Raw genomic sequence first — 18,385 nt, forward strand, 5'->3', positions numbered from 1 at the left:
ACCTCTATATTTTAATATTCCTTTTTTAGCGTTGAAAACGTTTTACGACTCATCGTCATGTAAACCATTCCACCTTCTTTGTTGAATGTTTCTTCCTCGTTTTTATTATCAGACGAGACGAGAATGTCTATCATTATGTAGGAAAATATGAAATATCTTTGGCCAAGTGTACAGCATCTTTCTAGTTAGGAAGAGTTATGAGCGCCATACTAGTTCTAGCAACAAGCCTACATCAGTGTTTTTGTGAATGATATCTTGAGCAGTTTGTGAAAGTTTGTAGCAACTGTATCTTTTGCAATCCGTATGGCTTTTCCCCTTAAATGGGAGTGGCACAAGATGAGGTCAAATTAACTCTTGCTTTTTAGCAAGTCGCGTGGAATGAGATCGTTGGCTCCAGTATGGCTTCACCCAACAAAACAACTTGATACATGTTGGAGCCCCTGGGGTTATAGCATCTTGCTTTTCCAACTACGATTGTAGCTTAGCCAGTAATAATAATAATAATAATAATAATAATAATAAGATGATATGCTAGGTATCTCAACAAAGGTATTATAACACATTTTAAGATTAGTTATAAACCTCTGCCGGAACCGTACATGCACCTAGGTTCAATCTTGGATCTCTTAGTGTTTGACCAAGGTTGGTAACTACTGAACATAAAATAAATAATGAATGTACTAAGCATGAGGATAAGTATAGCGTAGTACAGACAAGATGGATTAATCACTGGCCAACCTCAGTACACAGATTTTTCAAAGTTACTAAATTATGTAAGTAATCCACTAAAATTCTCTTCTCGGGTGCATCTCTAAAGACCTCCAGTTTGGATATGGCTCATTTTCCTATACCTGTTTTATCCTACATGATTTCTTTCTGCCTATTGATATATGGTAATTTCCTTTGTAAGATCTTTCCTGTTCGAGTAAATGAGTGTAATAACCTAACTTTGCCTTTCGTATATCGTGTCATACATTGCTGATTTGTTAGTTTTAAATCTTTCTTATTACTTCTACTACTACTGTTATGATCATTATCATTCAAGTGGGAATGTAACTTCATGTAATTATTTATTATTAATGATTAAAGACATATAGGTTAGAAGACCTGGCTCTTAATGCAAAATCTAATTCTCCCTGTAAGGTACCGAGAATGAGACCGGTTTAAATGGGCTTTTCTTGCATACTTTTAGACTTTCCTCAACTTACTGACGTGATCTCTTACCAACTGCTCCACTTATGTTATGGATTTTATTTTCATTATCATCGCTAATTTGTTACGAAGGTTATGTTTTGAAAGGCGTGTATTTATGTATTTATGTATGTATGATTGTGATTCTCATAGGGTTGTGGTGAACGCCTGACTGGGGTTCTCAGCTCAAACTTGTGAGTTTCTTTGGTCACTGCAACCTCACCATCCTTGTGAGCTAAGGACCAGGTGTTTAGTGGAGCCTATAGGTCTGTCTGCTGAGTCATCAGCAGCCATTACCTGGCCCTCCTTGGTCTTAGCTTGGGTGGCGAGGGGGCTTGGGCGCTGATCATATGTACATATGGTCAGTCTCTAGGGTATTGTCCTGCTTGTTAGGGCAATGTCACTGTCCCTTGCCTCTGCCATTCATGAGTGGCCTTTAAACTTTTTAAACTACTTGACCGAATCTCATGAAATTTGGTGGGAGGATTGGCCATGATTCATGGAGAATTTAATTAGAATTTGGGAGTGAGTGGATCAAAGGTCAAGGTCACGAGGTCAAAAAGTCGTTTTATATACATTGGTCAATTTTTATCCGATTTGCATGAAACTTTTGCCAAAAATTTGCATTCAGTTACATATCTTGTGATGTGGCGTTGGCGAAGGTATGCGCTCTACCAAGTGCCTCTTCAAGTTACTTTTTGTATTTGGTTTAGATAAATCAACTAAAGGCACACACACACACACACACACACACCGCGTGAATGAAGCAACTCTAGAAAATAATTCCAAATGACGGCCATCACAAAACGTGAGATTGAATTAGCGATTTCGGTGTTTAGTCAAACACGCGACTTTCGAAATGCGTCTGTCATAATCATTCAGGGATCTATTCATCCAAGTACAAAGGGAATCACGAGATGGAATGGGAAAGGGAATACGTAAGCAGGATTCTCAACTGAAGTTGAAATGGCTCTTTTCCTTCTGTTGCTTTCTAAGCTTCTCATCCAATGATGGCGGAGTGAAGGAAAGGATTTTGCCACAGTAATTTGAATTTTACTTTTGTGGGCAGCTTCAACATTTATTCCTAAAAGAAAAAATATTTTCTAAGGTCAATACTGAGATAGAGAGAGAGAGAGAGAGAGAGAGAGAGAGAGAGAGAGAGAGAGAGAAAGAGAGAGAGAGAGAGAGAGAGAGAGAGAGAGAGACTTATTTCACACTCCACTAGGTAAACAGACATACAGAATGGGTTGCAAAGGAAGTCAGGCGTCAAGACGCGAGAAACTCGGGAAGGTTCCACGTTATCAGGTAGATGCGAAATTAAATGGCTTTTGTGGTAACGGTGGGGTAATGTCACTTTCATTATAATCCATAACTGTATTTTACTAGATGAGTTGGAAGACCCAGGCCTACATGACTCAGGAATATGAAGCGCGAAGTAGATGATGAATGAAGAAGTATCGAATCAAATGCTCAAGATAGAGACGACTGGCAAAATCTAACCGAGGTCATTTGCGTCAATAGGCGTAGGAGGAGATGATGATGGTGATATATATGTGTATATATTATATATATATATATATATATATATATATATATATATATATATATATATATATATACACGTGTGTGTTATTGATGCGGCAATATGTTTCAAAATTAGGATAAAAAATTATTACGATTTAAATTGTATTACAAGTTTGCTAAATATGACCAGTAAGGATAATCGTCGCTTATTTATTCCATAAGAAAGTCTTTATGGTCATCAATGATGATCTGTTTGCAATAAAACGCAGGCGAACTCAAACCTTTGCGATTAAATTAACGATAATCTTTGGGTAGACCGTGGTTTGTTCCATGTCCAGACTACCCGTTATTATTATTATTATTATTATTATTATTATTATTATTATTATTATTATTAGCTAAGCTACAGCCTTAGAAGGATGCTTTAAGCTCAAGGGCTCCAGCGAGGAAAATAGCCTGGCGAGGAAAGGAAATGAAGAAACAGATTGAATAGTGCGCCCAAGACAGTGAAAGACCTTGGTACAGTACAGAGGCTATGGCGCTACCCAAGACTTAAAAACAATGGTTTTATTTTGGAGTGTCCTCCTAGAAGAGATGCTTGCCATAGCTAAATAGTCTCTTTTATCCTTACTAAAAGAAAAGTAGCCACTGAACAATTCCAGTGCAGTAGTTAACCCTTTGTGTGAAAAGGGATTTTCGGTTATCTTAGGTGTATGAGGAAAGAGGATAATGTGTAAAGAATCAGCCAGACTATTCGGTACATGTGTAGACAAAGGATAAATGAGCCGTAACCAGAGAAGGATCCACAGTAGTACTATATGGTCAGTCAAAGACTTCAAGTCTCTAGTGGTAAAATCTCAACGGGTGGCTGGCGCCGGACTCATATAACTACAGTATGCAGAATGAATGTACTACCTTTGTCCGAGATATTGTTGTCTTGATGCTAAGTTTAATTATCATTTAATGATACAGGAACACAATTATTACAGTAATATTGAAAAAACGTTTCCTTGTTCCACTTGAATTTGTGTAAATTGTGGTTATTATATAATAATTGTCATGGTAATATAAAATGTTGACTATGACTGACTAGGAATTTTTAAGATTTTTTTCTTTTTTGTGCACAAGGTATATAGATGAAAATCATATAGACAGTGATTTTCATCTGCCACACCGATTGGTAGAACAAGTTATTCAGGAATATTCAATTTCATAAATGAATACGTTACAACGAACAGTTTAGAATCCAAAAACACTTAATATCTAACGTTAATAACCAACCGCTAATAATAGAAATAAAAAAAATAAAAATCATTCTCATTACAATAACTTGCATATGTCACAAATAAAGAGACTTTAATTTCAAAAGCCTCAGATAATTCGCAGCCAGGCCGAAAATGTTGCCATCTCGACAGTTCCCGAGTTTAAAAGATGCAATAGTCTCAAGGCACACAATAAAGGCTGTCGTCAGACTTGCTGGTATTGACTTTCTGGAAGAATGACAGGCAGTGGGATATGTGAATCATGTAGCAGCGTTGTGACAAGAGTGACGGATACAATGAGGTCCCAGGAGAGAGAGAGAGAGAGAGAGAGAGAGAGAGAGAGAGAGAGAGAGAGAGAGAGAGAGAGAGAGAGAGAGAGAGAGAGAGAGGAGGTGCTACGCAGCCTCTGAACGAAATGAATGTCTTCTTATTAAGATCATTGAGAAGAAAATTGCTGAAGGCTGGATGATAAGGGCGAAGGATGATGTTACACATTTGGGTCCTGGATGCAAACTACAACGGGAAAGAAAAAAAGAGGCAAATAAATATGCAGTTGAGACATCGTAGTTGTGGAATTTAAAGATACACATTAAAGGAAGAGAAAATACTCTAATTTCAAGATAAGAGAATCTCTCTCTCTCTCTCTCTCTCTCTCTCTCTCTCTCTCTCTCTCTCTCTCTCTCTCTCTCTCTCTAGATAAGGGGAAGCTTCGGAGTTGGATTAATTACGAGAAGAACAATTTCGTCTGAGTTTGCCTGGCCGGAATTTCAGACCCCGGGCCTCCCGAAATTACGACGGTGACTATTTAAGCACACTCAACGCTGGGAGATTGCAATATTGTATGAATAAACATGTTTGGAACGAAGATTTGCGCATGCGTCCTCATTGAAGGAAAGCTCTTATGTGGAACGATGGGATCACATAAGTTCTCTTTTATGAACTATCTACGAGAATGCAGAAAATAAATACATACCTTATAGGTAGTAGGAAACTTGTGGATGTACCATTATGCTAATTGGCATTTCAAGAGTGGTAATGCAAGTTTAAGGGGCAATTTGATTCCCTGATATATTGGACAGTTGAAAAACAGTATTTCGTACACCAATAAATTATTTAACAGTTGGATGATCAGACTAATAGATGGACTGAGAAACCGCGAGCTGATAAGGGTACGTTATAAAATATTTAGACACCAGCCACAAGTTGACCGTACATGTCTACCAAGTAACAAATAATAAACACAGAATATTTGCCATTTACTTAAAATTGTGATTATTTTCAAATTACTTTTGCATACGTGCACTTTGGTGTACTTTATCCGATATGTTACAAATTTATTTTTTAGGTATTACCCAACATGACCACCAAGTTTCGTCAAAATTGGTACCGTCATTGTTGTGTAAAGTTACTCTTAAATAAACAAACAAACGACGACAGGGGTGAACACGGCCTTCGCAAAATCTTCGATTTTGGCGAAGGCAAAAAATAAAAATAAAATAATTGAGAGCTACTTTCCATAATTTTGAAAGAAATATGCTGGTCGAACTAATGTGTAAGAAAGACACCAGAAACTTCCTGAGAAGGGAGCGGGTTCAGTGATAGAACTGGTAGCTGAAGTTATTGTTTGCTCCACTTCAAAGTAACCAAATGCAACCTGAAACTTCTTCCTCAGATGTAATGTACAAAAAGCATTTTTTGCCTTTAACCAAATTTCTCTTAGTTCATTTTTTTCAATGTGAGCAACTTTACACAAAAACTACAGTACTGAGTTTGACCAAACTTTATAGACATGTTGTGTATAATCTAAGGATGACTCTTTAACATTTTGGCTAAAGTATATCAAAGTGCAAGTACGTAGCAGTACTTTGAAAATAATAGCATTGTTAAGTAAATGGCAAATATTTTGTTAGTTTACTTTTTGTTTGTGAACAACATTACGCAAAAACTAACGTATCAAATTCAACTATGTGGACATGTGGGGTATAATCCATTACATTTTGAAGAAAATACATCGAAGTACAGTACAAGTACGCAATCGAGTTAGGAAAAATAAGACTGCTTAGCCTGACGAAAGCAAGTTCTCTACTGAGTACCCCACTAGTTTCTTTTGAAGGGGGACTTGACAATGTAGTCTTCCGAATGCATGACATATTTAAGCCACATTGGTTCGAAACATACATATGGGTTCAAAGGATTCTGTTATGATGAAGTTAATATAAAATGTTATGTAACCATATGGATTCAAAACATTTTATAACGACCCAAAGCATTTTTCATATGCGGCTTTTGTATGATTTATATTTAGAAATATTGCTTACTTCATTAGTGAAAAGATATTTCAGTACTCACCCTACCGAAAGATATTTTAGTATGTTTTGCAATATTGACATTTAAAACTCCTGCCTTCTTGTGGTTTTTGGTTTTTAAAGGAAAGTTAATTAAAGCTCCTTGAAGGTATTATCCTAACGTGCAAGATACTATGAAGTTTCTGTAACCGGACCTTGGGGGTCTTTGATTTAATCCTTTTTTCTATCAACTGCACGTTTTATTGCTCAAACAAAATCTCCTTTCTTTCTTTAATTCTTTGTCTTCCATTTTTTTTATTAAATATTTTAATCGTATTGTCTCTGCTCATTCGTAGTAGTGGTCTGAACAGAGAATATTTTAAGTATTACTTTTGAAAGCTTGAATACATTTTTGAGCAATCTTACGTAGAGGTGAGATAGCTTATTAGAAACGTCACTTTTTTTGTCATCTGTGTATCGGACTTAAGCCCTTCTTTATACAGATAGTTGTTTCATTCCATGGGAGGGAAATTTTTTTCACCTCCTGCTGTCAAATCTTCAAATCGATTCATCTCAGACATTTCTGGGCCAAATAACTTGATAATTAACACAAAGGTCGAATGGGCAAATACCCAGGTGCGTTTTAATTTTTTTTACACATATTTTTAGCATAATTTTATTAGGAAGTCATCAACATTTTCAGCATACGTATGTTTGTTCAAATGGTTAATTTTGCAATTTTTGTTCATTTTTAGACCAAAAATGTACATTTTCTGTTCCTGTGCCCTCATATTTACACTTTATGTCCTGAAATTTCGTATGAGGGTACCTTGGATATATGTCCACAGGATGTACCGTAAGTCACGCTTTTCGTATACAGTACATCACTTCAAAATGATTGATTATAGTGATTTGTTGGGTATTTAAAAAAATGTGCATTTTTTGCTCCTATGCCCTGGTATTTACATCTTATGACATGAAATTTGGTATGGAAATTCCTATAATATATACCCACAGGACGTTATTCACAATATTTTAATACACCACTTCAGAATGATTTCTTATAAATCTATCGGAGATCCTTATCTGGAAAACATTAATATGGGCCAGTCCATGGTTGCATGGGGAGGGGGATGGAGTGAAATTGGCTGTATTTGCTTAGCAAATGTTGCATTTCTAGTCAGTATTGTAAATCTAGAGTTAAAGATAGAGGTGACTGGTGAAAGCTAATCAAGGTCCTTTGCGTCAGTAGGCGTAGGAGATGATATATATATATATATATATATATATATATATATATATATATATATATATATATATATATATATATATAAATATATCTATCTATCTATCTATATATATATATATATATATATATATATATATATATATATATATAATTTTTTCCGGTCATACCAAGCTCTCACCGTCACTGGTAGAGGAGTGGGAGTAGTCATACCTTGATGAGAACTAGTTGTGTGTGCATATCTAAATATTGAGCTATCATTTTGACGGGCTGCGTGCACTAGTTTTATTATAATTGATTACCATACAGGTATAGTATACACTGTATGTGTATATCCAAATTCAAATGAATTAAGATCCCTTACCATTGAATTAATCTACCCTGGATGGTGAATGATTAAAACGGTACCACGAATTCCCTGAATAAGCAGGAAATGAAAGGACATTACCCTCGAACGTAAATGATATAAAATTTGGAGGTCTGTCTGTGTAACGGCGTAGAAGAGCATTCAGTCACCCGGATAACTGAGCTGCCTTTGATGATCGAACCTTTCTCTGATTCACTTTGTAAAAGGACTCTTGCATCGGCAGAAGCAATATTCTTTTAAAATCTCTCGAATATTTCATTAGTATGAAACCTCCCAGCTTCATACTAGTCAAGAAAATTAAATTAATGCGGCTCCTTTGTGTTAATGGGGCTTTTATATGTGTTGTGAAGGCTTCATTTCTGCTTCCTTTGTTAGATCGGTGCTTTGTTTCTTTTCAAAATCAACTCCTTCTTGATTTTGTCATTAGATCTTCCCAATCAGCTGCAAGGAGATTGTGATATTCTTAAATGTTCTCAACAGCCATGTGAAGCGTATGAGATTCTTAAATGTTCTCAACAGCCATGTGAAGCGTGTGAGATTCTTAAATGTTCTCAACAGCCACATGAAGCGTGTGAGATTCTTAAATGTTCTCAACAGCCACATGAAGCATATGAGATTCTTTAATGTTCTCAACAGCCATGTGAGGCGTATGAGATTCTTTAATGTTTTCAACAGCCACGTGAAGCGTATGAGATTCTTAAATGTTCTCAACAGCCACATGAAGCGTATGAGATTCTTTAATGTTCTCAACAGCCATGTGAAGCGCATGAGATTCTTTAATGTTCTCAACAGCCATGTGAAGCGTATGAGATTCTTAAATGTTCTCAACAGCCACATGAAGCGTATGAGATTCTTTAATGTTCTCAACAGCCTTGTGAGGCGTATGAGATTCTTAAATGTTCTCAACAGCCACGTGAAGCGTATGAGATTCTTAAATGTTCTCAACAGCCATGTGAAGCGTATGAGATTCTTAAATGTTCTCAACAGCCATGTGAAGCGCATGAGATTCTTAGAATGTTTTCAACAGACACGTGAAGGGATGAGATTCTTTAATGTTCTCAACAGCCATGGGAAGCGTATGAGATTCTTTAATGTTCTTAACAGCCACATGAAGCGTATGAGATTCTTTAATGTTTTCAACAGCCACATGAAGCGTATGAGATTCTTAAATGTTCTCAACAGCCACATGAAGCGCATGAGATTCTTTAATGTTCTCAACAGCCATGTGAAGCATATGAGATTTTTAAATGTTCTCAACAGCCACATGAAGCATATAAGATTCTTTAATGTTCTCAACAGCCATGTGAAGCGTATGAGATTCTTTAATGTTCTCAACAGCCATGTGAAGCGTATGAGATTCTTTAATGTTCTCAACAGCCATGTGAGACGTATGAGATTCTTAAAATGTTTTCAACAGCCACGTGAAGCGTATGAGATTCTTTAATGTTCTCAACAGCCATGTGAAGCGTATAAGATTCTTAAATGTTCTCAACAGCCACATGAAGCGTATGAGATTCTTTAATGTTCTCAACAGCCATGTGAAGCGTATGAGATTCTTTAATGTTCTCAACAGCCATGTGAAGCGTATGAGATTCTTTAATGTTCTCAACAGCCATGTGAAGCGTATGAGATTCTTTAATGTTCTCAACAGCCATGTGAAGCGTATGAGATTCTTTAATGTTCTCAACAGCCATGTGAGACGTATGAGATTCTTAAATTTTCTCAACAGCCATGTGAAGCGTATGAGATTCCTTAATGTTTTCAACAGCCATGTGAAGCGTATGAGATTCTTTAATGTTCTCAACAGCCATGTGAAGCGTATGAGATTCTTTAATGTTCTCAACAGCCATGTGAAGCATATGAGATTCTTAAATGTTCTCAGACAGCTGCACGGAAAGTATGAGATTTTTAAATGTTCTCAAACTACCTCATATAAAGTATGGCAGTCTTAAATGTTCATAAACAGTCCTGCTTTAAAGGTTTAAAGTTAACTCATGAATGACAGAGGCCACGGACAGCGATAAAACCCTAGCTGGACAATGTCCCAGAGACTGACCATATATACATACGATCAGCGCCCAAACCCCTTCTCCACCCAAGCTAAGGCCAGGGAGGGCCATGCAGTGGCTATGCACTACAAGAAACTATCGAGCTTGAGCGGGTCTTGAACGACATCCCAACAGGTTACCAGGCAGGGTCGTTTTCAATAAACTATCACAAGCCTAATGTTCTCAAACAGCTACCTGAGAATATAAGATTCTTGAATGTTATCTCAAATATCCACATGTCGAGTATGAGATTCTTAATGTTCTTAAACACTCATGTACAGAGTATGAGATTCTTAGATATTCTTAAATAGCCACATGCAGAGTATGAGATTCATAAATATTCTTAAATAGCCACATGCAGAGTATGAGATTCTGAAATGTTATCAAACAGCCACATGGAGATTATGAGATTCATAAAGGTTCTCAAATACCCTCATAGAAAGGATGATATCCTTGAATTTTCTTGAATAGCCACAAGTAGAATATAAGATCCTGAAATGTCAAATAGCCTCATAAAGATTATGAAATTCTTAAATGTTCTCAAATAGCCACATAGAGAGTATGAGATTCTTTAATATTCTTAAATAGCCACATGCAAAGTGTAAGATTCTGTGTTCTCAAACAGCCACGTGGAGAGTGTGAGGTTCTTAATTGTTCTTAAATAGCTACAAGAGTGAGACTTTTAAATGTTCTCCGACAGTCATATGGATAGTATATGATTATGAAATGTTATCAAACAGCCACAGGAAGATTATGAGGATCTTGAATATTATCAAACTGTTACAAAGATATTTTGAGATTCTTTAATGTTTTCAAACAACTACATGAAGAGTTTGAGGCTCTTAAATGTGTGCAAGCCGTCACATGGAGATTATGAGACTTAATGTTCTCAAACAGTCACATGGAGAGTATGAGATTTTTAAACGTTCTTAATCAGCCACATAGACAGTATGAGGTTCTTAAATGTTCTCAAACAGCCACATGGATATAATGAGGTTCTTAAATATTCTCTAACAGTCACATGGAGACTAGGAAAATTTCTAAGGTTTAAAATAGACATATGGAAATTACGAGACTCTAAAATGTCCTCAAACAGTCAAATGGAGATTATGAGATTCTAAAATGTTCTCTAACATCAACATAGAGAGTATGATATTCTTAAGTGTTTTCAAAGATCTATGTGGATAGTGTGAGATTATTAAATGTTTTCAAATGTCCACATGGATAGTATATTAGATGTTGTCAAATAGCCACGTGGAGAGTACGAGATTCTTAAACGTTCTAAAACAGACATATTGTGCGTGAGCTTCTTAGGCCGGGAGCACACTAGCAACTCTGTGGCGCCACAAAGCCACAGCATCGTGTGGCGGGGATGTGGTCTCCCATAGGTTTCCATTGTTTTCAAGTTTTGCCGCACAAACTAGCGACTGTGGCTCTCTGTCGCTCATCCCCGCCACAGGCGTAGCGTGGCTTTGAAAACAATGGAAACCTATGGGAGACCACATCCCCGCCACACGATGCTGTGGCTTTGTGGCGCCACAGAGTCGCTAGTGTGCTCCTGGCCTTAAATGCTCTGAAATAGCTATATGGTAATTCAGAGACGCTTGATTTTTTTTTTTCTAAACACTTGCAGGGAAATTTTGAGTCTTACACATTCTCTAATAGGTTCCTTCGGTGGTTATAAGAATGGTTAGATATAGACTATGAAAAGTTAATTGGTTATAGTTGGGCTTAGGGACAGAGATAACGGAGGTTCAGAAAGGACGAGAACTTGAATATTAAATATGTAAATATACCCATTGCAGTAAAGGTGACTCGTTTTTATATTATTATTATTATTATTATTATTATTATTATTATTATTATTATTATTATTTTTATTGTTGTTGTTACTTGCTAAGCCACAATCCTAGTTGGAAATGCAGGATGCTATAAGCCCAGGGGCCCCAACAGGGAAAATAGCCCTGTGAGCAAAGGAAACACGGGAATATATAATATTTTAAGAAGAATAACATTAAAATAAACATTTCCTATACAAACAATAAAAACTTTAACAAAACAAGTGGAAGAGAAATTAAATAGAATAGTGTGCCCAAGTGTACCCTCAAGCAAGAGAACTCTAACCCAAGACAGTGGAAGACCATGGAACAGATTCTACGGCACTACCTAAGACTTGAGAACAATAGTTTGATTATCATCGCATCATGTTTTTTATTTGAATTTTTCAGAGATAAATAGTGATTGTGTATGCTTGGGTGCTTGTGTCTTACACAACCGCGCTGCTTGTATAACCATCTGCATGCAGGAGATGTAAAGTATACTTTGCGTGTACTGAACCGCGTAAAATCATTCCAGGGGTATTAATCCTGAATTGTTTTGGGGGTATATCCCATTGCTCGGAATATGCACACTCCGGAATATTGGAGATCATAGGCGTAATTCAAGCCAATGGCCTACTACATGATAACGTGTGACCGTCATATTATTCCAGGGAACACTCAAAAGCAAGTGAACCTACCGCATGTTCTCTTCAGCTGATGTTATTTTATGTATCCATGGAATTGTTTGGAAATTTTTTCTTCCGCTGGTTTGGTCAGCTTTATTCATTGATTTATCCTTTTGATTTAGAGTTGCAAATTTGTTATAGATTTATACGGAGGTATTTATTTTCTCCCTTTGGATTCCATCCTGTGAGCGACATTTTTTTTTCGACGTTACTGTTGACGTATGTTCGTTGCTATTATTAGCACTTTATTGACTTTTTTTTTTTTCTTTTTTTTTTTTTTTTTTTTTGAAAAATTTTCGACGTTATTGTTAAAATTTTTCGACGTTATTGTTAAAATTTTTCGACGTTATTTTAAAAAAAATTTTCTACGTTATTGCGGAATTTTTGTGGACGTAATTGTTGAAATTTTTTTGTCGTTAATATTGATACTTTTTCGACGTTGTTGTTGAATTTTTTTCAACTTTATTGTTGACATTTTTTGGACGTTGTTGTTGACATTTTTCGATGTTATTTTATAAATTTTTGGGACGTTAATGCTGACATTTTTAGACGTTATTGTTGACATTGTGGACGTTATTGTTATTTTTCGACGTTATTTTTTTAATTTTTTGGACGTTATTGATGACATTTTTAGACGTTATTGTTGACATTTTCGACGTTATAGCTGACATTATTTCAATTTTATTGCTGACTTTATTATTTTTTACATTTTTTTCCAACGTTATTTTTGAAATTTTTTTGCTTACAGTATTTTCTCTTTGATATGACGTTGTAAATGCATTAGTCGTATACTAGAGATGGTGTTTTCTAATCTAAGGCTTGTATTTGCTATCACTATAAGTTTCTTTTTCTGGTTTATATATGAAATATCCATTTTAATGTTGTTACTGTTCTTGAGGTGTTTTGTTTTAACTCTTCATTAATTCTCTTGTAGTTGATTTATTTCCTTAATTAATTTCCTCACTGGGCTATTTTTCCGTGTTGGAGCCCTTGGGGATATAGCATCCTGGTTTTCCAACTAGGGTTATAGCTTAGTATCCATCGATTTTTGATTGATGCAAATTCTTGTTTGAAAGGAAACCATCTGGGCTGTAATCAGTAAAGATCTTTTGATAAAGTTTTTTTTTTTTTTTTTTTTTTTTTTTTTGTATTGAGAATATTGATAGTTGCATCATTTATACATATTTCATGATTATGACCAACATTTTGTTATGAGAAAACTTTTTTATTTTATAAAATTTTTAGGAAGCGTTTCATTCATAACCTGTTTATTTATTTTAGTGAGATATTTAAATACAATAACCTTGACTTTTGTTTGAATGCTTATCACCATTTTAATATCAATTCGGTATCCTTCTTCACAGAAAGGGAGACCACATGGTTTAAGGAACTTCCAGCTACAATTTACGCTCTCCTTCGCTGCTAAAAGGTAAGTAACGATCCTATCATCAAACAAATTACTCTCCCTTGCTTATGTAACCAGGAGCTCAATTAGAATCTAAACATATCCTAACTAAAAGACGATTTTTCAGTGGGAGTCAGTTTGTCGAGACAGGAATTTTCCTCTTCATAAGTTTAGCGGATGATTGAGAAACTCCTTGTTTGGGAGAGCCTATAGGTCTACCTGCTTAGTCATCATCAGCCATTGCCTGACTCTCCCTGGTCCTAGCTTGTTTTGAGAGGGGTCTAGGATCTTTAGGGCAAGGTCACTGTACCTTGCCTTTGCCATTCATGGGCGGCCTTTAAACTAGCCAGGAGAGACCTCCAATTAAAAACGAAAGAGTTTCATTACTCCTGAATGACTTTTCCGTAGTATTTGACACTGTGAAATAGTTTTATATTGTAAAGCGGATCCTTCATTATGCGGGACCCTGCTTTTAGTCCTTTGCCCTTTTGAGAGATTCACAGTTTTTGCTATTTTAGATACTGAAATATTTTAATTGAAGTCATTTGAATGCAAAATTACATTTGGGGTGCTTTTGAAATTGACGGTATCAGAAAATCCAGTGACATAAAAGTAAATGGCTTGGCTGATGTTTCGCACGAAACTGATAAAATAAAATTATGAGTTCATAGAGAATAAAATTTAATTTTACATGATTTTTAAAAGTAATTTAAATAGAGCTTATTCAGTTTAAATATAATGGGACTAAATAAAAGATGAATTTAGTAATTATTGATACGTAAGTATCCAAGTATCCACATGCAATGGCAGTGTTTGCTAAAACATGAAAGTAGGGTTTTTGCCAAAGGGTTGAGGCATTTAAGAGCGTTCTCCATTTAATTATGAAATAATATTTCTCTAAATAACATACAAATAAAGTATGAATTTGACAGAACGTTTATCCATGCAGATACGATATCTAATATCATTTCCTAATTAACATTTCCATGAAAGAAAGATAGAAATACGACTCGGACTATGACCCATGCTCGGGAATTTTATAATAATCATAAAAAGAGGAAAAAAAAAGGCGGAAGAGCGCCATGATTTCCAATGCAATTCAGAAAGGACGCTCCGGCGTTCTGTTTTGCATGAAATGTTCTCCTCCATGAATAATGCAGAGGATTATGCTAATGGCACGTCTATCACGACACATGATACGCCTTTGTGAAATGTATGTATTTCGTATTCTACAAAAAAAAAAAAAAAAAAAAAAAAAAAAATTGAAAAAAAAATCTTTTTGGGAGTTTTAATCGCGGGAAAGGGGCTTGGTCCTATTAGCTTCATACGGAGATTCGAGTGACTTCATAGCATTTGTATTCATATATAGTTTTCATTCATATTTTATTCACGCACGAATTAGCAAACACACTGGGCCAACAAAGTCCATTTTAAAAGAATTGCTGAGATCTATAGGCAGCTCTCTACGGGAAAACCATATTTTGTGAATATAGTATAGATATATATGTATACATATATACATATACACGCACACTCACACACACACACATATATATATATATATATATATATGTGTGTGTGTGTGTATATATACATACACATTTATATATATTTATTCATAGATATACATATATGTATATGTGTACCTTACAGCTGTGAAAATTAATATATATATATATATATATATATATATATATATATATGTGTGTGTGTGTGTGTGTATGTATAAATATATATATACAGTTTATATATATATACATATATAGATATATATGTATACATATATACATATATACACACACACACACACATATATATATATATATATATATATATATTATGTATGTGTGTATATATACCTACACATTTATATATATTTATTCATAGATATACATATATGTATATGTGTACCTTACAGGTGTGAAAATGAATATATATATATATATATATATATATATGTGTGTGTGTGTGTGTGTATGTATAAATATATATATATATATATATATATATATATATATATATACAGTTTATATATATACATATATATATACATATATGTGTATATATATATATATATATATATATATATATATACAGTACATATATATATATATATATATATATATATATATACAGTACATATATATATATATATATATATATATATACAGTACATATATATATATATATATATATATATATATGCATATGTACTGTATATATATATATATATTTATCTATATATATATATATATATATATATATATATATGCATATGTACTGTATATATATATATATATATATATATATATATATATATATATATTTATCTTTGGAGATGGTAACTTTAAATGTCATGAGATATACACGTTTTTATATGTAAGTAATTTATTTTTATCGTTGATAATTTGGATAAATAATTTTACGGTTTTGGTCAATGAACGCAAGTAAAAGATTTTTGATAATTTAATGAGCTCAGATAGTAATTTACATATACCACGAAAACAGGTTTTTATAAACTGTTAACACTACAGTTTTCTCCGTCAATTTTGCCTATTTGTGTTCCTTACCTAGTGTCAAATGACAGTGAAAATACATTAAAAATTTTGGAATTTCTTCATGGATTACAGAGTAACCCAGACTGCAATACTTCTTCAGAATAAAAGCTTAATCATCATTTCAAGACAGCATTGAATCTACTTGTCCCATCCGTCATTTCGACTTCCATGTCTATATATTTCACCTTTATGGTGTGCATTGTTTTGTAGAATAATTTTGAGCCACTGTATTTTTTTCTTTATCCCAATTCAACTCATTTCAAAATTCTATAGCACTTTTTTTTTCATATATACTGTGACCAAACACCGCATATTTCTTATTTGAACAATTATTTTCTATAATCCCGTGAAAGTTTATTTAATTACCAAAACTTTATTACATTTCCTCTTGATTTTTGCTTTTGAAAATTCTTGCGTTACTTTTCGATTTACCTAATAGTTTCTATAACAAAACATCTCAAGATCCATGTCGCTTTTGTTTTGTCCAGATTCGACCTTCCCTATTCCACTTGTTTAAAAGGTTTTAAATGTCATTTATGGATAGGAGGGACAATGGACAGGACAATGTTATGACCTAGATACTGACTATACATACATATGGTTAGTGCCCAAGCTAGGACCAGGGAGGGGCAAGCAATGACTGCTGATGAATCATCAGGTAGACCTATAGGTTCCCTGAAATCCTCCATCCCTAGCTCACAAGGATGGTAAGGTTGCAGACAACAATAGAAACCATTGAGGTTGAGCAGGTCTCGAACTCCCACCCAACAGATTGCCAAAAGGGGAAGTTTCCAGATTTATGACCCTTCATACTTTTTTACTCATAACTGAATATATCTGGTTTAGCTTTTTCATTTTATCAGAGGTGTTTTACAATTCTCTATTTATTTAATAATAATGAAAATGATAATCATAATAATCTACTCCTCTGACTGCAGCCTTTTAGACATCAACAAATTGTATCGGTATTTGTTTGACTGGAAAGAAGTATAGTGAAGGTGTTTTGTTATTTGTTTATCTGCTTTTTCTTCCCACCCTTTTGCTACACGTGCCTTTATCCAATTAGTCAGTGCCTGTTATCGTTCAGAATTTTGCTTTTCCCCGTTTTTATTAAGACCAAAGTTTTCGTGTCTTTTTTAAAAATAATGATTTGAATTTTCACATTTAATCTCGATGTCAGGTTCTCATGTTCTTATCCGGGCTGTTGTTCCTTCTTGTTCTTTCAAGTTGTCCCTTGTTTTTATTCCTAATTTTTCCTGATGATTGGTAGTTTTCTTTTGTCAAATTGATTCCTTTCAGTTCTATTTTTTATCCTTTACTAAGGTTAAGGTAAATCCTTTACATAGGAGTAATGTAATTCCCTTAATAAATCTCCCCCATATAATAGTCTCTGTATATATATATATATATATATATATATATATATATATATATATATATACATATATATACATATATATATATACATATATATATATACATATATATATTCTACTTGCTCTTATTTCTTCAATCCATTTTTTTTCTTACGTGTTGTTAGAATATCCTCTACCATAGTTTGCTCTCGTATCCATATTGCTCTTTTTCTGTCTCTTAGTGTCAATTCCATCATTATTCTTTTCATAACTCTTTGAGTTGTAACCAGACTGTTTTCTAAAGTTTTGGTAAGGTTCCATGTTTCTGATACGGTAGAACCGTAATTATAGAGCATTCTCGCTGTCTTTTTGTGCAGAGTTCAGTGAGTTTTACTGCTATAATTTTTCAGGTCTTTTGTGTCTCCCTTTTTGTGAATAAGTTTAAGGATAAAGTGTTTTCAAGCTGTAGTTGTAGAGTATTCTCGCTGACATATTGTGTTAGGTTCAGCGAGGTTTACTGCAATAAAATCTCCTCCATCTATTATTAAATCAACTGTTATGTCATCTTTTGAAGCTTTGCCTCTTGTCATGACTTATAATGCTTTCTTTATTTCTCCTACTGTTACTTTTGCTATTGG

General features: G+C 34.3%; 1 protein-coding gene across 2 annotated transcripts in view; it reads left to right on the forward strand.

Moving 5' to 3' along the window:
• The window catches only part of LOC137630438 (uncharacterized), a 304,794-nt gene that overhangs the window by 90,378 nt on the left and 196,031 nt on the right, over positions 1–18,385 (forward strand). For both annotated transcript variants that reach the window (XM_068361906.1, XM_068361907.1), the window contains one exon: positions 13,794–13,858. The gene's annotated coding sequence lies outside the window, so the exon portion shown is untranslated. The remainder of the gene's footprint in view (positions 1–13,793; positions 13,859–18,385) is intronic.

This window comes from Palaemon carinicauda, chromosome 38, assembly GCF_036898095.1.
Source record: "Palaemon carinicauda isolate YSFRI2023 chromosome 38, ASM3689809v2, whole genome shotgun sequence".
NCBI classification, from domain to species: domain Eukaryota; kingdom Metazoa; phylum Arthropoda; class Malacostraca; order Decapoda; family Palaemonidae; genus Palaemon; species Palaemon carinicauda.